The sequence below is a fragment of the Esox lucius genome, chromosome 10, assembly GCF_011004845.1.
Source record: "Esox lucius isolate fEsoLuc1 chromosome 10, fEsoLuc1.pri, whole genome shotgun sequence".
NCBI classification, from domain to species: domain Eukaryota; kingdom Metazoa; phylum Chordata; class Actinopteri; order Esociformes; family Esocidae; genus Esox; species Esox lucius.
In genome coordinates, this window is record NC_047578.1 from 15,765,845 (window position 1) to 15,790,346 (window position 24,502).

At 39.8% G+C, this 24,502-nt stretch overlaps 1 protein-coding gene across 3 annotated transcripts in view; it reads right to left on the reverse strand.

Moving 5' to 3' along the window:
• Nucleotides 1-24,502, reverse strand: part of khdrbs3 (KH domain containing, RNA binding, signal transduction associated 3) — a 102,667-nt gene that overhangs the window by 63,490 nt on the left and 14,675 nt on the right. The window contains exon 1 of one of the 3 annotated variants that reach the window (XM_020050154.3): nucleotides 2,959-2,979. The exons of the other annotated variants lie outside the window; for them this stretch is intronic. The gene's annotated coding sequence lies outside the window, so the exon portion shown is untranslated. Of the gene's footprint in view, nucleotides 1-2,958; nucleotides 2,980-24,502 lie in introns of those variants that run through there. 3 annotated transcript variants of the gene reach the window in all.

Genomic DNA, 24,502 nt, shown 5'->3' on the forward strand with positions numbered 1-24,502 from the left:
CGTTTGGCCCCAGCTAGTGTGAGAATCTTCTGCAGTTACTAACAAGCCTGAGTAACCAGTGATTTCCCTGCACGCATATTTCCATGTGGAATCAAATATATTTTTGACCATTCTTTTAACAATATTACTAAAACAAGACAACACTAAACATGTGACTAATTCATTTCAGTTGATTTCTATAGCAGTCCCCTTGGGACAATCATTGTAATTTTGCCAGATCTGACTCACATGCAATCAAATTCATGACTGCATTGACATCCCTGAGTATTGTGTGTTAATTAAGAGACCTTTTTCTTAGCACAAATCATGCACAGATACTTTTTTCTAAATATTGTGTCACGCAGAAGTGAACATTTGCAGAATTCAAATGAAAGAAACTACTTTCAAGTAAAAAAAAAAAAAGAAAAGACATTGCTGTGAGATAAACGTGATAATTGTCTTTTTCCTATAAAATATATTGGATGCAGGCACCCTCTGAATGTAGTTAAACTTTTCCATGACCCTAGTACCAAGAGAATGTATTCAAAATAGCTTCTGACGTTTCATAACTGTATGTTAGTTAATATGATTGTGATTACATTTCCTTAAAAGTTTCTGTTTTGGAAATAAGAGGATTTAATCAGACAGCCATGCATAAACAGTTTCAGCACGCCTGAATCTAGGTTTTGCCTTCATATTTATAAGACATTAACAAGGACACATTGGTCACTTCTCAGTGACATTTTAAATGGGTGTGACCCTGAAAAAGGTGACACATGTAATCATTCGTATAGTGCCACCATCTGGCCAATTTGGTTAAACATCGGATTACTGTGGCAAGACCCACCAGTTGTCAAGATCAGGTCAGTTGTGTCTGGTATATGACATGTCACATGTACTTTCCTTGTGGGGGATAATGAGAACGTAAAAATAAGAACAACAAGGCCCTGAAATACACAGAAACACTCACAAACACACACACACACACACACACAAACATTCACAAACACGCGTAAGCACAGAAAAGAATCGGTGCCCAGACACCCAGCTATCAGACTGTCTACGCTGCACACTCAACAACGAACCATTACGCAACATGTTATGTTTACTAAAATGCCTAACCTGACACAAATTCGGAAAAGCCCAGACTGGGCACCTCCTTAACTAGTCTTTATTTCTTAACATAACCTCAAACTAAAAGTTCCTCTGACACTGCAGTAAGACTCCAGCTCTCCCGCTCATTCCTCAAACATGTTATATAGGTTAATGGGATTCTCTATGCATAATTCACAAATATTCTGTTCATAAAATATTCTGTTTTCCCCACAAAACAAAAGATTAGCAGAAAACGAAGCTGCTCTGGAGAAACCTCTAGCCAGTAAGATAATATGCATCCCTGCATTCTACTTCGCAGGTAATAGGGAACATCTGAGGCTCAGGTAGCTAGTTGGGTACCTTGCAGTACAAAAGGTGCATGAAAGCTGGACCTCCTGTGGAGTTGGATAAAACAGAGATATAGCAGCACAAAGCTAAAAATAATGGTCTCCAACTCCAATTAAATACTTCCAACATCACAAGCACACAGACACACACACACACACACGGCAATGAGATTCTATTGGAGCTCACTACACCCCCGTACTTGTTCAATCTGTCCTCTCAAACCTGTCCCGCCCACCACCCCCCAACCCCCCTCCCGCCCACACCCATGCTCATTCTGTGCATTTGAAGTCTCCCTCCAGCCGTCCTACCTGTATTTTTGAAGGTGTCTGATTAAAAATGCAGTTTAGGATGTTGTGAAGCGGCGAGATGCGAATCGACGTGAGCCGTCCTGGGCAAGGGACCGGGCTCCACTCCCCTGTCAGATTCACTCTAAGATGAACCGCTACTGTGTCTCTATGTATGGCCAGCCTGAAAATCAACACAGACGCTAGCCCATGGTTCTTTACGGGCAACACTGAAAAGTCTGGCAGAAGATAAGAGAATGAACACTAACCAAACACTGTACTACAGCTGTAGATTCTGAGTGCAGAAGATGAGGAAATGTGGCTTAACACACTTGGCATGTTATGGGACAAGCAGCACTCAAATCAATTATACTATACCAACATCTGTGTCTGTCTTATTTCCCCAAAATATAATTAATGGGTCGAACAGCACGCCCTCTTTCGTATGATAAGCCTTTCTTTGAGAGACTACTTGAACTCCTAATATATAATTAACATGAACTGATGTTTATCGGTTCAGTGTCTCTTAGCCTAATGAAGCTTCCCATCAAACCATCATTAGGCTCTGAAAAGAGGGGGAACATGAAAAAAAAACTGAAAAAAGAGAAGGATAACAGTGCCTGGGCTTAATGTTGGTCATTATCTAGATTTCATCTCAGGTTACATTATCAAAATGCACTGAATCATCATAAATCGTAACGACCTGAGAGCTTTCATTTTTTGGCCGAGATTGTGGATCCATAGATAACTGCCCCACCCCTGTCGCTGCTTGTCTGCATCTGCTTTGCCAATATTTGTAATGATGGTGGTAAAAAAAAGAGACCATAACCGCTATTAGTGATGGGCATTTGAAGCTTTTTCAGTGAGCCAGATTAGCTGTTGCACTTCTGGGCAACCGACCATCACAGTCAGCTGAAGCGTGTAGCCGGTAACCAGAGTTTGACAATGACAACGGGCCCAGTTATCATTCTGCTGATATGACAATGAAAAGACAACAAGGGTCCAGTTCAATCACATTCGCCATAGTCGACATTCCCACTACATTCAAATCCACAAGTAACCCAGTGCAGTAAAGGTGGATAGGCCATTGGAGGCAAGGCCTAGATGCACCTGTTGGATGATCCCATGGCCCTCAAAACCTCTATATGGGCTGATTGAAACATTCCCATCTTGCAAAATGAGCATGCAATTATTTCACTCTATCTGAACATCAAACACGTACTTTGTTACACTCCGACAAGCAGCCACTCACCAATTTCACAGCATTAACGCAGTTACCGACAACGCCAAAATATCGGTAAACAATTGATCTTATTGAATCCCGGCCAACATCGCTATTTACACAGCACGTTGCTTGTGTTTCATATGCTGACGAAATATATGCATGAATCCCATCTGAAAACATTCAATAAAAATAGCAGTGAAATTTTTTTTGACTCTTTGCGATGGCATATTATAATAACACAATAAACAGCATGTCCATCATGTCTGCTGTACAACACCAGAGACTAAACAATGATATATCTGATCATCGACATGGGGAGGAATGAAGTGAAAGCAACAGCAGAAGCAGAAACCACACGCAAAATCCACATAAAGATTCGCATACAAGCGTGGCTATTCAGAGATTTCCAGTAAAAGTAATTTGCGCAGTCACTCCGTAAAATTTAAATTTCTTATATAAGAAATTACAATTGGCTAAGATCATGAGCCTTATTTAAAGGTGCATTGTGTAGAATCCTGCCTCTAACATTTAAAAGACTAAACACTAACACGACTTGTCTCCTCCCCTTACCTAATGAGACCAAAGAGGTTTTAGCTAGTTCAGGGTGGTTTAGGCCAGTGGTTCTCAACCTTTTTCAGCTACTGCACCACCGATTTTATCTCTGCATGAAGTACCCCTGAAGTACCCCCTCATGTTAATTTCACCAGTAAGCCTATGGTGTCATGAGTGTTTTCAAGTACCCCCTGTGAAGAACTTATTTTTTTATTATTACAAACCCATAACATATATTTTTCAAGGAACAATAAGAAATATATATGTTTCAACTTTTGATAAATTGTCTTGACTATTTTCTGTTGATGGTTTGAACACCTTTGCATTCAGGTTTTACTGACATTTTACACAGCGTCCCACATTTTTGGGAAACAGGGTTGTAAAAATCCGAATACAGATAAGTTATTGGAGGAGAAAGCTATAATGTCACTCCCGTCTGAGCTTCTCCTCCAGTTGGTTTTGAGGAGACGCAAAAGGTGTAATTGAGAATTATTCAGGGAAGACATTTCTTTGGTAGCAAGTGAATGTTTAGACCTTTCCTGAAGTGCATTACTTGCATAATATAAATGTTTTGCTCAGAGGCCCATCAAATTAGTTTTCATATTCCACATCATATCATACCTTTGAGTCATATTTCGCCTAGTGGCATGCACTGGTGAACATGATTCAAAGTTTCAAATCCACTGCCAGCTTGTTTAAAACGACACCTCTTTGTAATATAAGAAATGTCGACAAGCATTTATGGGAAAAGCCATGGCACCATTCTGTTATTGAGATTGATTCTGTATACGCATATTATGACGTATTTTACCTCATAATGATACATAATTAATCACTTCTAATAGAGTGATACTCAATAAATGCATGTCATGTCCTTCAAAGGCCACATGCTTCAGGTTGTTATCCTTTATCTAGCGCCTACTGAGTGGCTGAATCTATTGGATTACAGACAGAGTGCCTCTTCATGACAGTAAGTGTCAAACTATCCCAGAACAAAATGAATCAATATCCTAATTGAAATTATACCCTTGATGTTCTCTTGTAGACGATGCTACATTCATTTATGCTGAGAGATAAAGTCTTTGTTTGGTATCAATGGGGGGGGGGAGAGGGGGGTGACATGTCAGATCAGATCTACTAATATGGACTTGATGTTTTATTACAGCGGTAACAGATTATCTGACAGCTATAGATCCGGGATTATACTATAATCCAGGTCCAAATCCAGAGAGAACACAGTGGCTGATTCTGGCCTGCTGACAACTAACTCATATCAGTTATTGCAGATCTATTGCAGTCTGCTGTAGATAGTGTATCATTTATTATATATCAAGTCTGCTGTAGTCAGTGTATCAGTTATTATATATCAAGTCTGCTGAATACAGTGTATCAGTTATTATATATCAGTTATTTTATATCAAGTCTGCAGTAGTCAGTGTGTCAGTTATTATATATCAAGTCTGCTGTAGTCAGTGTATCAGTAATTATATATCAGTTATTATATACCAAGTCTGCTGGAGTCAGTGTATCAGTTATTATTATATATCAAGTCTGCTGTAGTCACTGTATCAGTTATTATATATCAAGTCTGCTAAAGACACTGTATCAGTTATTATATATCAAGTATGCTATAGACAGTTAATCAGTTATTATATATCAAGTCTGCTGCAGTCAGTGTATCAGTTATTATTATATATCAAGTCTGCTGTAGTCAGTGTATCAGTTATTATATATCAAGTCTGCTGAATACAGTGTATCAGTTATTATATATCAGTTATTTTATATCAAGTCTGCTGTAGTCAGTGTATCAGTTATTATATATCAAGTATGCTGTAGTCAGTGTATCAATTATTATATATAAAGTCTGCTGTAGTCAGTGTATCAGTTATTATATATCAAGTCTGCTATAGACAGTTTATCAGTTATTATATATCAAGTCTGCAGTAGTCAGTGAATCAGTTATTATATATCAAGTCAGCTATAAACAGTGTATCAGATGTTATATATCAAGTCTGCTATAGTTGGTGTATCAGTTATTATATATCAAGTCTGCTGTAGACAGTGTATCAGTTATTATACATCTAGTCTGCTGTAGACAGTGTATCAGTTATTATGTATCAAGTCTGCAGTAGTCAGTGTGTCAGTTATTATATATCCATTCTGCTGTAGTCACTGTATCAGTTATTATATATCAAGTCTGCTGTAGTCAGTGTATCAATAATTATATATCAGTTATTATATACCAAGTCTGCTGGAGTCAGTATATCAGTTATTATATATCAAGTTTGCTGTAGTCAGTGTATCAGTTATTACATATCCAGTCTGCTATAGACAGTGTGTCAGTTATGATATATCAAGTCTGCTGTAGTCAGTGTGTCAGTTATTATATATCCATTCTGCTATAGACAGTATATCAGTTATTATAGATCTTGTTTGCTGTAGTCCATGTATCGGTTATCATAGATCTGCTGCTGTTCTTTACACACTATGATGAAAATGTCTAAACTCAGCTGGCTCAGATACTTTCTTTCTAGCATGACTCCAACAACTGTCATGGATCAGTAAACTATACATTGTGATTTGTGTGCATGGTCAAATATGTGGACAAAATAATATCAAGATAATGCAAAACACTGGAATTTGTCCACTATCTGTCATTTATTTTGATTATGCATAAACATGTAATCCTCGCTGTCATATTTAACTCCTTACATACTGGCTTAGTATTGCTCAGTGATTCAGTCATTGCCATTCAATGTGAAATCATTTCATGGCTGTCTACCTCTACCATGACAACAACTTCATTACAACATGCTCAGACAGATCCAAATACATTTCAAGTAAACGGAAGCAGAACTGTACTGGTTCAATGGTACATTCTTAAACAGGTATAGTTAATTAGAATGATTACAAATATGTCTCAGAATCACCATAACTAGTTGAAGTACATCCAACGACTCATTATCTTTGCAAATTTAAATTTTATATTGACATCATTAACATTCCAATTAATTGAGCATCCAAACTATAACATTTATGATGTCAGGGGCTAGATAGGTATTACCAAATATAACAGAAACACATCCTCCCATCCATCAGAAGATAATTATTTAGACTGCATTTTTCCAGTTAGACCACAGAATATTCACCAGAGGAAATAGACCATGACCAGTTAGACCACAGAATATACACCATAGGGAATAGACCATGACCAGATGGACCCCAGAATATACACCAGAGGGAATAGACCATGACCAGTTAGACCACAGAATATACACCAGAGGGAATCGACCATGAAGAGTTAGACCACAGAATATACACCAGAGAGAATAGACCATGACCAGTTAGACAACAGAATGTACACCATAGAGAATAGAACATGACCAGTTAGACCACAGAATACCCACCAGAGGGAATAGACCACGAGCAGTTAGACCACAGAATATTCACCAGAGAGAATAGACCATGACCAGTAAGACAACAGAATGTACACCATAGAGAATAGAACATGACCAGTTAGACCACAGAATACCCACCAGAGGGAATTGACCATGACCAGTTACACCACAGAATATACACCATTGGGAATACACCAAGACCAGTTTTAACATTGTATAAGAGAAGTAACAAGTCTCTGATATGCAGAAAAAGATCAGGGAGAGACTTTTTCTAGTGACACACTTTGTAGGCACTGTTGTGCTAAGGACCAATGGTGTACCAATTTTCTTTCAGCGGTCGAAAAACAATGTATATATGTTTTGAATTAATCAAAATACCCTGTAGGGGATAGAAAACAGACAGGTTGGTTTCATGTTCTCATGGCATGTAGCTAAGCTTGGCCTTAGCTACATAGAATGTCTGCTTATGCATCTCACTCAAAGACCATGTTCTTTATTGATGTAAACCAGTAATCATTTATTAATGTGTACTCACCTTGTCATGTGCTTAAAAAACATTTACCAACATTTGCCATCAAGGGTGTGGGGATTTGCAGTTAAGAAAATATACAAATTTGCATGATTTCTCTTTCGCCCCTTTGCCTGGTTTCTTTATCATATAGTTCTAAAAGATCCCCAAGCCTTAAAATATTTGATTTATCTGTAATGTATATGCAAAATTGTTAAATTACTCCTCGAACGAATTAACTACCTATCTTAAACATTTATTTCTTATACTTACTTGTCATTAAGGGACTGCCAAAAGTTTAATTAAAAAAGGAGATTAAAATGATTTCATAATGATCAAATATTAATATGATAATTTCTCTTGTCCCCCATATTTCTTCATAATAAGTTCAGTTGTCAAGGAGATTCATCTCCTGTGTCCTCTGCGAGGAGGAGCGTGGACTCTGTTCTGAAACAGTGTGAAGATCAATTGCCAGACCACCGCGGTTAATCTGCAGACACTTTTAAAACATTTCTCTATTAGCTCAATAAGTGATGTAGTGGTAAAAATATAAAGGTGGGTAAACGTGAATGACTATTTACTCAATAGAGTAAACCTATTAATAATGACTGTGGATAAATGAAAAATTACTACCAAAATAATTATGAACCTACAGTAGGGAGAAGAAGTATTTGATACACTGCCGATTTTGCAGGTTTTCCCACTTACAAAGCATGTAGAAGTCTGTACTTTTTATCATAAATACACTTCAACTGTGAGTGATGGAATCTAAGACAAAAATCCGGGAAAATCACATTGTATGATTTTTAAGTAATTCATTAGCATTTTATTGCATGAAATAAGTATTTGATACATCAGAAAAGCAGAACTTAATATTTGGTACAGAAGCCTTTGTTTGCAATTACAGAGATCATACGTTTCCTGTAGTTCTTGACCAGGTTTGCACACACTGCAGCAGGGATTTTGACCCACTCCATACAGACCTTCTCCAGATCCTTCAGGTTTAGGGGCTGTCGCTGGGCAATACGGACTTTCAGCTCCCTCCAATTATTTTCTATTGGGTACAGGTCTGGAGACTAGCTAGGCCACTCCAGGACCTTGAGATGCTTCTTACGGAGCCACTCCTTAGTTGCCCTGGCTGTGTGTTTCAGGTCGTTGTCATGCTGGAAGACCCAGTCACGACCCATCTTCAATGCTCTTACTGAGGGAAGGAGGTTGTTGGCCAAGATCTCACGATACATGGCCCCATCCATCCTCCCCTCAATATGGTGCAGTCATCCTGTGCCCTTTGCAGAAAAGCATCCCCAAAGAATGATGTTTCCACCTCCATGCTTCACGGTGGGAATGGTGTTCTTGGGGTTGTACACATCCTTCTTCTTCTTCCTTATTTATAGACCAAAAAGCTCTATTTCTGTCTCATCAGACCACATGACCTTGTCCCATTCCTTCTCTGGATCATCAAGATGGTCATTGGCAAACTTCAAACGGGCCTGGACATGCGCAGGGTTGAGCTTGCGTGCACTGCAGGATTTTAATCTATGACGGCGTAGTGTGTTACTAATGGTTTTCTTTGACACTGTGGACCCAGCTCTCTTCAGGTCATTCACCAGGTCCTGCCGTGTAGTTCTGGGCTGATTCCTCACCTTCCTCATGATCATTGATGCCCCATGAAGTGAGATCTTGCATGGAGCCCCAGGCAGAGGGAGATTGACCATCATCTTGAACTTCTTCCATTTTCTAATAATTGCACCAATAGTTGTTGCCTTCTCACCAATCTGCTTGCCTATTGTCCTGTATCACATCCCAGCCTTGTGCAGGTCTACAATTTTATCCCTGATGTCCTTACACAGCTCTCTGGTCTTGGCCATTGTGGAGAGGTTGGAGTCTGTTAGATTGAGTGTGTGGACAGGTGTCTTTTATACAGGTAACGAGTTCAAACTGGTGCAGTTAATACAGATAATGAGTGGAGAACAGGAAGGCTTCTTAAAGAAAAACTAACAGGTTTGTGAGAGCCGGAATTCTTACTGGTTGGTAGGTGATCAAATACTTATGTCATGCAATAAAATGCAAATAAATTATTTAAAAATCATACAATATGATTTTATGGATTTTTGTTTTAGATTCCATCTCTCATAGTTGAAGTGATAAAAAGTACAGAATCGGTACAAAATCGGTAGTGTATCAAATACTTGGTCTCCCCACTGTACATACAAGGGCACGTTCAAGCAATGGCAAAATGTGTCAGGTTGCAAGGAATCAGCTTTAAAACAGATTTTTTTTCTCTCAGCCCCATAACGAAATGTGTAGAGTTACAGAAAAATACCTTTACAATTGTTGTCTCAGTAGCCAAGAGGAGGTACTCTAAACCTTTCTTTTGGCAAAGGCACCATTTACCATGCCCAGTACCATGCCACGCCAGCACATAAGCCCTGTTTTGATTCAGACAACCTCTGATAAAGTAATGCTCACTGGATCTTCATTGCCTTGTTTCTGTGAATGCATGTCTGGCATTTTGTTCAGTAACTGCACTGACCCTTCACTAGAGCACTGAGCTGAATGATGGACAGCTGAAACCTGTCAGCGGAGTTGTAACAATAATGCTTCCCTGTCCTGTGATCTGTGAGGGTGTAAAGCATGTTTGTTAGCATAGGTATTGCATCCCAACAGAGACAATGACAAAGTTACAGAACAAATATATAACCTAATACATAAAAAAAACAGTACATGTCCTTATATTCAGTATAATTATACATTTTATGGTTTCTTCATTTTTGTTCAATCAAACATACAGGCTAACTACCTCATTTAACAATATAAGCAAAATGCATAGAATGAGTTGTCAGTGAGATCGGTATCAGTCATTCCGTTGTTGTCACTGCTCAACAATTCACTGTAACACTCCGCAATGACCAGCCCACAATATGTATCAATAAAGGAGTTAGTACCTTCTGAATCTACTCAGTCTCCGTCATACACACAGATTTTGGTACGATTTGGTGCTCATTCCTGTGCACTTCAATATGCCACTCAGTGTCCCCTGACAGCATGTAGAGTTACAGCAAAGTGATATCTCTCAATGGATGGCAACCTGATATGGGAACATGAGACACTGGCTGTATGCTTTCTCTCTGGTTTCAGGGTCTGAAAGCACAGCTTACTTTTACTGTCCCTTACACCTTTCACTCTTTCAGGACGGGGGATCTGAATGTGTGTGTGTGTGTCTATCTGTGCATAGGGGGAGCTGGTTCTGGTGATGGGACAAGGCATTCTAAAATTAGACGTATCATTGCATGTTGGATGTTACTGGAGCAGGACACTAGTGAGAATCAGTGGCCAGGGAAGGGGTATGTGTCCTGTTATTGTAGTAAAGGATGATACAAGTCTGGCTGTTAATTATTTACACCAGCCTACTGTTTTATGTCCTATATGCACTCCGCTTCAAGTGCTCCAATTCAGTCTAGTTTACAAAACACTTGAGCAAGACCTTTACAGCTTTTACACCAGTCATGGTTCTTATGGAGTCAAGAAGATTAATGTTGGTCTCTTTGAGAGAAAAAAAAAAAAAGAAATGGGCAGGGAACTGCCACTACAACTAATACACCAAGGAAAAGGTTCAGTACCAATCTGTCCTAGAACTGAAAAGATCAATGATATTTTCCTAGGCAACAAAAAATCCTTGTTCTCAATCCACGCACTCAAAAAGCAACACCGGTAAATGTGAAAACGCTTTCGAAAATAAAGAGAGGCTCGAGAAAAAACGGAGAGAGCTAGTTAGAGTATTAGAGGGAGAGAGGCTGAGGAATTAAGGGCGAGAGAGAAGAGGGAGAAGGAGGACGAGGGGATGAACGGAGTGAGCGGTGTGGAAGGGAAGAGGCCTACCAGGTCAGGCAGCTGGTCTCCGTGCTGAGGGGGCCTAAAGGGGCTGCAGAGGCAGCCAGGCTGATGGATTACAGTGGCTCTCTCCTGGGTAAACTGACACCGCCACCCCTCCTCCCTTCCATCCCACCGTCTTTCTTTCCCCTCCTCCTCACAGCGTCTCAGCCTCTGGATCGTCATTGAAATGTCTCTAACGCGCAGCTGAGCCACTTAATCCGCGAGGCTCACTTTCTACCGGCGGAGAAGTGGATTTTGAAGGGATCCTCCTCAAAAGATCTTTTCTAATCAAATCTGATATCATTTTCACTAAGATGACCTGTCTACCAATACCAATCTCATCTCCAAGCCCAGAAATAATGCAGGAAAACAGACAATCCAGGAGCAGCATCGATTCAGTCCACATTAATTGCCGGGAAGCTGGCCCGTATTGTTTTCAAACGTATTTCCTTTGTCATATTTCATCTGTCATTTCCTTTAGCAGCCCCAGCCACAGAGAGCAGCAACTTCTTGGTCCAGGTCTAGAATGCGGTTGTACAGGTCAAGGCCCCGATTCATAAAGCATTTCAGAGTAGGAGTATCCCCGTCCATATAATCAGGTTTCGCATTTGTTTTGTAGGTAGCCCCCGGCACCCAAATACTAATGGGGGAAATGTCAATACAGTTATATTGTGATAATATCTTTAACAATATATAACAATATATTTCGTTTCCACAATATTGCAATATTTCTTATGCGCCAGTCGGCTGTACTAGCCACAAAACTGTGGTATTTACTTTGTTCACAGATTATTCTCATCTATGAACAAACCAACAGTTTTTTTAGAACTTTCATTTGCATGACAGGGGGATACTTCTACTCTGAAATGATTTATGAATAACAACTCATTTTTCATGACTTTTATTTGCATGACAGATCAAAACTAGTTTTCCCATGGTTCTGCAGACAGTATACTTGTACAGTACTGTATATCTGAAAGCTAGAATCTTAATACAATCACATTATTGAAATGCAACACAGAGAATGGGAAGAATTGGGAGGATCAAAATACACATCTAATTACTGTAATAATATTATCTTGTGATATACCTGCCAATATATATTCAGGCCACCATATTTCACTGTCAGATGGTGTGTGTTGAAGCGCCAAACAGATTTTTTTCCAAAAAAGTTCTATCTTGGTCTCATCTGACCTCAAAATCTTTTCCCACAGGGAAGCTGGGTCACCCTGATGTTTTCAGATTGTACTTTCTGAGTAACAGCTTCTTCCTTGCCACCCTCCAATACAGGCCAGTTTTATTCAGAGCTCTTGATAGGATTGATCTGGGCAACATTGCTCAACTCCCAGCCACTGAGCTCTGTAACCCCTTCAAAGTGATTGTTGGCCTCGCTGTCACTTCTTAAACAAGTCTACTTGTTTGAGCACTGAGTTTTCAGACTTTTTTGGCTGCGCCTGGGTGGTGTGATGCAACTTCCACTTTTCTGATTATTGATCCAACTGCTCACTGGGACATCCAAACACTCTACCGTTTTCCTTAAATATGCGTTTATGTTACTGTTTTCATTAAGATTTACAGCCTGACCAATGACCATTGCAAGATTTAAAAGCAAATCTCAACATAAAATCAATGTCACCATACAATAATAGATTTGGAGTGTCAGTGTTTTAAAATCAAATAGAATTTCATTTCAATGTACTTTTATTCTTTTTACATTACATTAATATGAGAAATACATTTTTAATAAGTTTGCAAGGTACTCTGTGTACATTAAGTGAGTTTGGGGACAGTCTGAGCCACATCTGGAAAAGTCATTAATGAGTATTTAACCTTCATGAGAATCATTGTACAAGAAGTGCAGTACAATACTATACAAATTTCATTCTATGTTACCAGCCGTCTAAACCACCTTAGTTTTAAAAGGTCACATAGAGCAGGATCAGCATATACTGCTCTCTTTAAATAAGTAATGTGAAGGCAGGAAGGCACCAGACTAAATGAACCTTTTAGTCCCATAACATTATGCTGATTCCGTACTATCCTGTTCAACGTCAAAATACACAAGTCCTCTGTGATCCTCTTGACTTAAATACCAGCCTAATTACCTTGTCTGCTGCCCTGCAATCTCACAGCTTTTTTTAATGTCTACAGCCAGAGTACATCACCACGTATTTTCAACATCTACAACCCTGCAATGGATGGAAATAATTGTTGCGTCAATCCACACAAATCCTGGCAGCAAAACATGTGTGGCTCTTTGCATTATTACACCACTAATTTCTTCCATAGGGAAATGTTTGATCCACTTCAAATAGGTGTGTGTTTCAACTAGGCTCACACAATCTCAGTGTTTTGATAAATGTGTAAAGATGCAAGGTGATTTTTACAGTATCAATACTTTTGCCTCTATTCTGGCAAAAAAAATCTAGTAGAGTCAGTTGTTGTATATGTTGACAAACATCACCATGTCATGACAAGATTTATTTGAGCATCAAAATGTTGAGGCGGGGTAAGCCTAAACAAAACACAGACTTCAATTAGATACAAAACGTCCCATATGGAAGAAATTATTGGTGGAATAACGCAAAGAGCAACACTCATGTTTTGCCACTGGGTTTTATAAGGATTATGTGTCACACTATTTCAGTCAAAACCAGAGTACATGACTAAATATTAACAACATCTACAACCCTGCAACACCAGCTTACATGACCAGATATAAACTAAATCTAGAACCAGAGTATATTAACAGATATATACAACATCTAGAACCCTGCAATACGAGAGTATATTAACAGATAGATACACAATCTAGAACCCTGCAATACCAGAGTATATTAACAGATATATACAACATATAGAACCCAGCAATACCAGAGTATATTAACAGATATATACAACATCTAGAACCCTGCAATACGAGAGTATATTAACAGATATATACAACATCTAGAACCCTGCAATACCAGAGTATATTAACAGATATATACAACATCTAGAACCCTGCAACACCAGCTTACATGACCAGATATATACAAAATCTAGAACCCTGCAATATCAGAGTATATTAACAGATATATACAAAATCTAGAACCCGGCAATATCAGAGTATATTAACAGATATATACAAAATCTAGAACCCGGCAATATCAGAGTATATTAACAGCTATATATAACATCTAGAACCCTGAAATACCAGAGTATATTAACAGATATATTCAACATCTACAACCCAGCAATACCAGAGTATATTAACAGATATATACAACATCTACAACCCTTCAATACCAGAGTATATTAACAGATATATACAACATCTACAACCCTTCAATACCAGAGTATATTAACAGATATATTCAACATCTACAACCCAGCAATACCAGAGTATATTAACAGATATATACAACATCTACAACCCTTCAATACCAGAGTATATTAACAGATATATACAACATCTACAACCCTTCAATACCAGTGTATATTAACAGATATTTACAACATCTACAACCCTGCAATACTAGAGTATATTAACAGATATTTACAACATCTACAACCCTTCAATACCAGAGTATATTAACAGATATATACAACATCTACAACCCTTCAATACCAGAGTATATTAACAGATATATACAACATCTACAACCCTTCAATACCAGAGTATATTAACAGATATTTACAACATCTACAACCCTTCAATACCAGAGTACATCCCCTCACATTGCCCTGAAATCCCACAGTCCGGAAGTGTACTTTGATTTCTCCAGAGTGTGTCTTAAATGAACCTTATTAACTATAGTGCAATACTTTTCATGAGTTCTGGGCCCTGCTAAATAGGGATAGAGGTGCAGTTTGGAACACAGAGTGCCTCTGTCTGAACTATTAAACTCAATAAAGTTTCTTCATGTCAGACTGAAACATCTCATCTTGCGAGCAACAGACAGACTAACCAAGGTTGGGTTATAGAAACCGGGTTAGGAATACCAGAACAGAGACGTTCAGTATACCCCACCCCCACCCCCCACTCCTATTCACAGTGATTAAATCAATTGTGAGTGCTTAGCTTCGCTCTGAGCCCTGTGCTGCAGGAGAGCAGTGATAGTGTCAGTCTGCTGGTTTCTCCTCTCGCTGAGTCACGCGGTGCACCGCACCACCGAGCCAACCACTTACCGGATCCCCAGGAAGCACATCAAACCTGGGATTTATGAAAAGAAGAACTATGGCAGACCCACAGGGGGTGCTGGTCAGGTGACCGCCTTTCAAACGGGAACATTCCAAGAACACTAAGATAGGGTTTGAATATGGCATTATGATTATAACACTACCAAAAATATTTTTCTTCAAAATGTGTTAACCAAAATAGCCTTTATTAAAAAGTTATACAGAACATCTGTGACAGCAACCATTCCCCAAATGTTCTCATTAGGTTTTCCTGTAATAGCTTTTCAGTGGTTTAATCAAGTTTTTTAGAATATACTGCCGCAATAAATGTGAGTACCATTCTGAAAAGAAATTCTTACAACATTAGTACATTGTTTGATAAAACATTGTTAAATCGTTATTGTTTTATCTGAACTGGGAACTGGGAACATTTGCAGTGCCATAGTGAACTGGGAAAATTTGCAGTGCCATAGTGAACTGGCAACCTTTGCAGAATCAATTTGGATTAGCTGGGATTAACACAGAAATATAGCAGGCAGGCTGAGGTCACCAATATCACTGTATCACCGCCAGACAAAATGAAGTCACAGTACATTGAAGATCACAGGTTACAGTAAACTGAGGTTACAGTAAACTGAATAGCCTGGCAAACTGAGGTTACAGTAAACTGAATAGCCTTAAGTAGGAGGGGGGGGTTTGGTGAAATTAATAATTGTGGAGCTTTGCAAGTATATTTGCTCTGTGTCTTTATTAAAGATCTTACATTACAGACTGTTCTCTAGTTTATCCGTGCAGGCCAAAGGAGGCAGGATGTAATCAAGTTGCACTGTGTAATGTTGAAGAGTAATCACTAGCTGTAACCGAACCGTCACATGAGCCTAGATTAAGGCAATGAATGAGAGTTCATGGAGTTGTTCAGGTTCTCAACCAATCTCATTATCGACCACACATGCTCCGGATGAGGGGGTGCTGCCCACCCACAAACACACACACACACACAGCATCCACCTTGAACAGGTGTGTCAGACACCTGTGAGTACTGTTGGCTAGGAGATACAGGACGGCGTGTATCAGCAGTCTGCTTCGACATGTGCGTGTGTGTGTGCCATGCGCACATGTTGAGTGTGCATACATGTGTACCTGCCTGTGTGTGTGTGTGTGTGTGTGTAATGCTAAGTTGTGTGTTAAGACCCACTCTATCCAGATAGCAGCATACCTAGCCTTGTCTATTGAATACCATAGTAGCTTAAAGTATTGTCTTTGTTTAACCAGCAGCCTCACAGGAAAGGGCCAGTCTCTGGTCAATCAGGTACGAAGGCCTAATTAGTATCCACTTCATAATAGCCATGAAGTAATTAAACAGTGTTAAGTGAATTTATGGCAGTGTATGTTATCATTATGACATTCCCTAACTAATCTGATTTAGTGGTGAGATACATTCACTGTAAAACACACAACAGCTCATTCACATGCAGAAGCAAAAGCCCCTCTAGATAAACTATATGGTGATTTGTGCATCTGGCATCTGGGCCAGCCATCCTCTCAGTTTCCTTTTTTTATCACACATACATACTGACACACACACACACACACACACACACACACAGACACACATTAACACACCCACCCAGGCACAAACACACATTCTCACTCTCTCATTCTCTATCACACACATAACACGCTCAGTCCAGACCTCTACCTCCCCTGGTTCCAGGCAGAGACAACCAGCCAGGCTGTCAGGAAGATGAAATTATGCCTGGGTTCATTTAGCTTTTGTGGGTAGGCTATCCTAGGGCTGAGTCCCAAAGTGTTCCCTGGCCCCTCCTAGTGCCCACACCAATAGCCAATAGGGTTCTAAATGTGCAATAGAGAGCCTATTGGGAACCACACCAAGGGAGAGCCGGGCCAGGTAGAGCTAATGGAGTACTGGAGGACACAGTGGGCTGTCGACACACACACACTCACTCACATATGCACACTCACACACACACACGCACTCACACACACACACACACACACTGTCACATTGGGCCTGTCGACTCAGCATTGAACACTGCCACCAGCTCTCTCTCCAGGACACACCATTTTCATGACAATCTTCCAGAGGGCACAGTGAGAGGGGTGGCTGAGAGACTGGGGGCAGAAGCCATCAGCTCCGAGCCTGGGGGGCCTCAGATTTAGAGGTACCAGAAGTGTTGGTGAAATTCAGACACCTACGTGACACCTTAGCAAATCCCTGCTACTGCTTTTTCCAGCTTTGGGAATACATAAGACCAAAAAGCTTTTGTGCACACTGTATTTAAGCCCAGTACAACATTCCTTCGATGCAGGCCTTAGTGTGAGTGAATTGATTAAAATTCTATAAAAGGTTTTTGTTTAGCAACGAAACTGAATTGTGCCCCATCAGGACAAAAAAGAAAAGATTGGCTTACACTGTTGATAAAATCTAAGCTATATTTAATCTCAAAATGTTTATGAAAAACATAAATACATTTAAACAATCATTACTTGTCCCTCATGTACACTGTTGCATTTGTTGGTTAACTAGCCAGCTAATTTCAGTCATCGCATGAATGAGACAACCTGTTGAAGGATTGGAAAGAAAAAACTAAAAACTAAAAACAAATGAGAACCCAGAATGAAAGTTACATCTAGTGTTCTGGAACTAAATGTCATTTTTTCCAACCCATAAAAAAATGAACAAAACAAATATGCAAAGCCCAGAAACGTGTCCTAAAAGCCGTGCCAACTGAAAAGCATTGCCTGTGTGTGTGTCTGTGTGTGTATGTGTGTGCTAATGTCCTCACAAGGATAGTAACACATTGCAAATCTTGGTTAGTGAAGATAAATTGCTTTAAGGCTTGGGGTCAAGGTTAGGTTTAGGGTAGTAATAGGATTTTAAGGTTAGGGTAAAGGTTAAGGTTATGGTTAGGATGAGGGGTTATGATTTTTTTTTTTTTTAATGGAAATCAATTGGGATCCCAAAAAAGTCAGGCATGTGTGTGTGTGTGTGTGTGTGTGTGTGGGTGGGTGTGTGTGTGTGTTTGGGTGGGTGTGCTTGGGTTTATTGTGGATGCTGCCTGCCTCCTTCCCTACAAAGATTTATATCCACAGTCGCCTACAGACATTAAGCATATTTCAGAAGTTAGGGAGATTTTAAATGCAGTGTGATACACAGAAAATGTACAGTTTCTCCGTAGTAGTCACATAGTCACTACTCTAGGTATCTAGTAATTCTGTACATCGGTTATGTAAAATACATTGATAGCCTTTACAAGGCAGACCTGGCCAATTTTTCACTTGTCCATCCCAGGCATCACTGAGTCAAATTGTGCCACCCGATGCTAGGCTCATGGGCATCATCAGTGCCCCAACAAGGATTAGAACACCTGGCCAGAGTCATGTGGAATGCAATGAAAAAATTTAACAAAACCAATGGAAAATATATTTTACACAATCAGGCCGATACACCCACAACAACATTTGCTATAATGTGTATGCGACCAACTCACTGTCAACGAATACAACAAAGAGCTGTTATGAAAGTCCATATTTAAGTTTTCTGTATGCTGCAATGACAGCACATTTTTATGTTTATGTTTTTATACAACACTTATAAACCCCTGAATGCAATTCGCTGTCCACTCACCCTACAAAACATTTTCAAGTAACAGTTTCGAGTAGCAAAGCATATCAATAGGTCTGCATTGCCATTATTATTAGATTTTGTCAGAGACATTTTCACAATCCAGTCAAATGAGTAACATCATGAATTTAGGCAGGAAAAAAGTGTTTTATTAAAGTCTCAACGGACAGTGGGAAAGGGATGGTGATCTTTTCTCCCTCCCTCTGTTCAGTCTGCCAACACATAAAATCCGGAAGAGTTCAAGATCGGGCCAAGCCTTACTCCTTACATGTCTCTGCTCAAATAATGGCAAATAATTGCTTATCAACATGAATAAAGACATCTTCTGGATTGTTCTTTGATACCCATAAGTGGGCATCGAGATGTAAGGTTACACCCCTCCCACAGCAAAACAATTGGTCTACAGTCAGTCAATGCCTCTTCCAACCACTACAACACCATTGTCTGGACCTCGAAAATGTCAGGCCTCCTGATTGGTTTGGTTCCTTTTCGGCAATATCTTTCATTCAACTAGGTTTGATGATAAATCAAGGACACATGGAACCTGGTCAAAAGTATTCCACTTTATGGAGAATATGATGCCATCTGGAATGCATGGGTTGACTTCTGAGTCTCAGCTGGTTGTGAGCTTTTTCCTAGAAACAATCCTCATCCCATTAGCTTTTTTAATAAAGGGACCATGAATAGGTGTGAAAGTGCAGCTTTGCAACAAACAAATGCAAATTGGCACTTGATAATGATAAAGTGATCGAGCCAATAGTTAAAAGGCATGCACACATTTGCACATACAGTAGGTCCCAATAGTTCAAGAGCTGTTCCCTGTCCTCCCACTAAACTGCTGTTCAATACTGTTGTTTGTTAAAAAAAATAATAAAAATGTTAAAATAATTTGAATCTAATATAAATTCAGCACGTCTTGGCAAGGTAAAATATTACACTTCATACTGGCTAAATAATGCATCTGAAGCTGATTATATATATATATATATATATATATATATATATATATATATATATATATATATATATATATACAGTATCTCACAAAGGTGAGTACACCCCTCACACTTTTGTGTGACAACACTAATGAAATGACACTTTGCAACATTTGCTTTTATAACAGTGTAAATTTGCTGTCCCTTCAACATACAGCCATTCATGTCTAAACCGCTGGCAACAAAAGTGAGTACACCCCTTAAGTGAAAATGTCTCACTTTTGTACACAAATGTGTACTCACTTATGGTGCCAGCGGTTTAGACATGAATGGCTGTGTGTTGTGTTATTCTGAGGGAACAGCAAATTTACACTGTTATACAAGCTCTACACTCAAAACTTTACATTGTAGCAAGTGTCATTTCTTCAGTGTTGTCACATGAAAAGATATAATCAAATATTTACAAAGTGAGATAATGTATGTATATTATTTTTGCTGCTTAACATGTGGAAGATGTTATTCTTTTAGGTTTTGAAGGGACTCACATACATATGAGCTGGTAGCACCACCATAAAAAAATGGTGGTGGAACAGAATCATTTTCCTAAGTTTTTTATTCAGGCGAGTTATTTTGTCATGGGTTTACAGAGGGAAACACTGGGAAAAGACAGGTGAGGCTTTTCCTAAAAGAACAGTGGGCCAGAATGGAAGCCCACTTCCGGCACAGAAGTGTCTTTGGTGCCGGACTCCTGTTGTTTCAAGCAATTCAGTCGATAGGTGATGATACACTGTGGTATAAAGGTGCTAACTACACATTTATACCACAGAATTGCCGAAAACATTCCTCCAGCCTACGTTGCAGACATGTCTGCCTGCTTTCAGCTACTAGTTCTGTTGAATTTGGTTGTTATATTGGCAGATTTGCTGTCACTGGATTGGTTGGTGCCTGCTAAGGGACTCAATTTCTTAATTTACATGAACATGTCCATTTCCACAGTAATGCACAGATCGTAAACGTTTATGCATTTTTTCCTACAGCACTTTTCCGCCTTGCGTTCCCATTCCATTGTTTTGGTCCGTTGACCTCTTTACTGTGTGTATACACTCACCTAAAGGATTATTAGGAACACCATACTAATACTGTGTTTGACCCACTTTCGCCTTCAGAACTGCCTTAATTCTATGTGGCATTGATTCAACAAGGTGCTGAAAGCATTCTTTAGAAATGTTGGCCCATATTGATAGGATAGCATCTTGCAGTTGATGGAGATTTGTGGGATGCACATCCAGGGCACGAAGCTCCCGTTCCACCACATTCCAAAGATGCTCTATTGGGTTGAGATCTGGTGACTGTGGGGGCCATTTCAGTACAGTGAACTCATTGTCATGTTCAAGAAACCAATTAGAAATAATTCAAGCTTTGTGACATGGTGCATTATCCTGCTGGAAGTAGCCATCAGAGGATGGCTACATGGTGGTCATAAAGGGATGGACATGGTCAGAAACAATGCTCAGGTAGGCCGTGGCATTTAAACGATGCCCAATTGGCACTAAGAGGCCTAAATTGTGCCAAGAAAACATCCCCCACAACATTACACCACCACCACCAGCCTGCACAGTGGTAACAAGGCATGATGGATCCATGTTCTCATTCTGTTTACGCCAAATTCTGACTCTACCATCTGAATGTCTCAACAGAAATCGAGACTCATCAGACCAGGCAACATTCTTCCACTCTTCAACTGTCCAATTTTGGTGAGCTCGTGCAAATTGTAGCCTCTTTTTCCTATTTGTAGTGGAGATGAGTGGTACCCGGTGGGGTGTTCTGCTGTTGTAGCCCATCCGCCTCAAGGTTGTGCGTGTTATGGCTTCACAAATGCTTTGCTGCATACCTTGGTTGTAACGAGTGGTTATTTCAGTCAAAGTTGCTCTTCTATCAGCTTGAATCAGTGTGCCCATTCTCCTCTGACCTCTAGCATCAACAAGGCATTTTCGCCCACAGGACTGCCGCATACTAGATGTTTTTTCCTTTTCACACCATTCTTTGTAAACCCAAGAAATGGTTGTGCGTGAAAATCCCAGTAACTGAGCAGATTGTGAAATATTCAGACCAGCCCGTCTGGCACTAACAACCATGCCATGCTCAAAATTGCTTAAATCACCTTTCTTTCCCATTCTGACATTCAGTTTGGAGTTCAGGAGATTGTCTTGACCAGGACCACACCCTTAAATGCATTGAAGCAACTGCCTTTTGATAGGTTGATTAGATAATTACATTAATGAGAAATTGAACAGGTGTTCCTAATAATCCTTTAGGTGAGTGTACATTTCAATCGCTTTACACTGCTAATAATTATTTTAAACAACATAAATGGGATTATTTATTTAAATAAAATACAAGCGATGTGTTCTCTTTGACACTCTCTTGATATCTTGTCCCATATCAACATACAATTTGTTGATGAATATATCCTCCACTCCTCTTCTACTGGCCTTTAGCATCCACTAATTCTCTGCAGACATGTCTCTCCTTCTCATTCTCACTGCCTCTTTCTAGCGCACGCCTTCCCCTACTCTCTGTCCTATTACTCTCATACTCATTCACTCTCCATCTCTCTCTCATTTGCTCACTCTTTTTCTATGCTCAGAAGAGGGGAAAAAAACAGACAACTACATCTCATTACTACCAGTCCACAAACCCAAGCCATCAGACAAAGGCTCTGTTAACAAGCTATAATTTCCCCCAAATGTGAGCATTAGCTCTGTCCTGGGCTGTCGACAATGGTAGCAAACACAGGGACCACAGAGGATCAACTTAAAAAAGTACTCCATAATAATAATCCAAATGAACTGTCGGTGCAAAAGCAGCCAGCAGACGTCCAGGAAGTCAGTGACTGATGTGAACGGAGAAAATAATGTTTTCGTCTTTGTGCAAACTGAAGAAATAGAATCATAAATTCACGAGAGGCCGATCAATAGCAGAGACACAGCCAGACTCTGAAAGGTATCCAATGGAGAGGCTCACTCAACGACTGCTTCCCCAATGCAACCATATTCCCTCTATAAGGTATAACTTTGGTTACTCCATACTTAGTGGACAACGAACATAGTGTGCAATGAAGGGGATAGAGTGCCATTTGCGACACACAAAATATTGCGGATCGGCGATCTAACAGATCCTGTGATTACTACTACAGGCCAGGGGCCTTATTAGACTGGGTTTAGTAGCACCACACAGACACACACACACACACACACACAGGCCTTTTAATGTTAGCTATCTGACCATATCTCTCTCAGTAATATTGGTAAAGCAATGAGCATCAGTCAGTCCAGCACCATTAGCTTGGTCAGGTTACAAGCAGGGCACAGGTTGACTCTTTCCTTCAGCCAGTACAGCCCTGTAAACTCCATCATTAAACTACCAAACACATTATTTACAGTGGCTTTAATTACATATTACAGGAATTATGCTCTAAAATAACTCCTGTTAAAAGATAAGCGAGTTACAACACCTACACTAATCATTCGCACTATGAAATAATTTAAGCCTCTGTAGTGTGTTAAACTAACCGAGATTTTACATTCATCATTGTAATAGATTACTGGGAAAGAACACAAAACACAAGGGCGTTTATCCAGTAAGTGAGTAATGATAATGATAGTCCTATGACTGTGACTGCGCTGTGAGGTGACCGTCCCATTAAAGACGTTTGTGTTTAATACCTGTCCCTCCTACGGGACCACCCTTTGATATGGACCTCCTTCATCACATAGCGAGGGCCACGCTAGAATGAAATGGGTCATGTGATACTTTAAATAAATATGATAATGAGTCAGACAGCCAGCCAATCGCTTGAGGGGATGTTTGTGATCTGGACCAAGCGGTCCCTGTGGATGTTCCAATTTGAATAATATTAGAATAGAGATGTTGATTTGAGTCTGAGCATGTGGGAATGTGTGTGTGTGTGTGTGTGTGTGTGCGTGCGTACGGGCATGCGGGAGTGTCTGTGTGTGTGTGGGTGTGCATGCGTTTCTATGTGTATCTCATTGATCAGGCATGCCAAAATTATATTTAGAAAGTAAATTCCCCGATAGACATGAAAAACATTACAGCTCTATATTAAGTTAACCCTCAGACAATAGGTTTGTGAGTGCTGAACGTCTCACTCCTCCTCCATATCTCAGCAGCCCTACTGTGAGAGCCAGTGGGGGATAGCAGCTCCTCTCCTTTACTCTGGGCTTTTCCCTCTCAGCAGGTGTCACCGCTCTCTGTAAGAGATGTTTTGTGGCTCGATAGGAGTAATGTAGTGGCTCAGTAAGAGTAATGTGAGTCAGTAGAGTAATGTAGTGGCTCAGTCTGGGTAATGTGAGTCAGTAGAGTAATGTAGTGGTTTAGTCTGGGAAATGTGAGTCAGTAGAGTAATGTAGTGGCTCAGTCTGGGTAATGTGAGTCAGTAGAGTAATGTAGTGGTTTAGTCTGGGTAATGTGAGTCAGT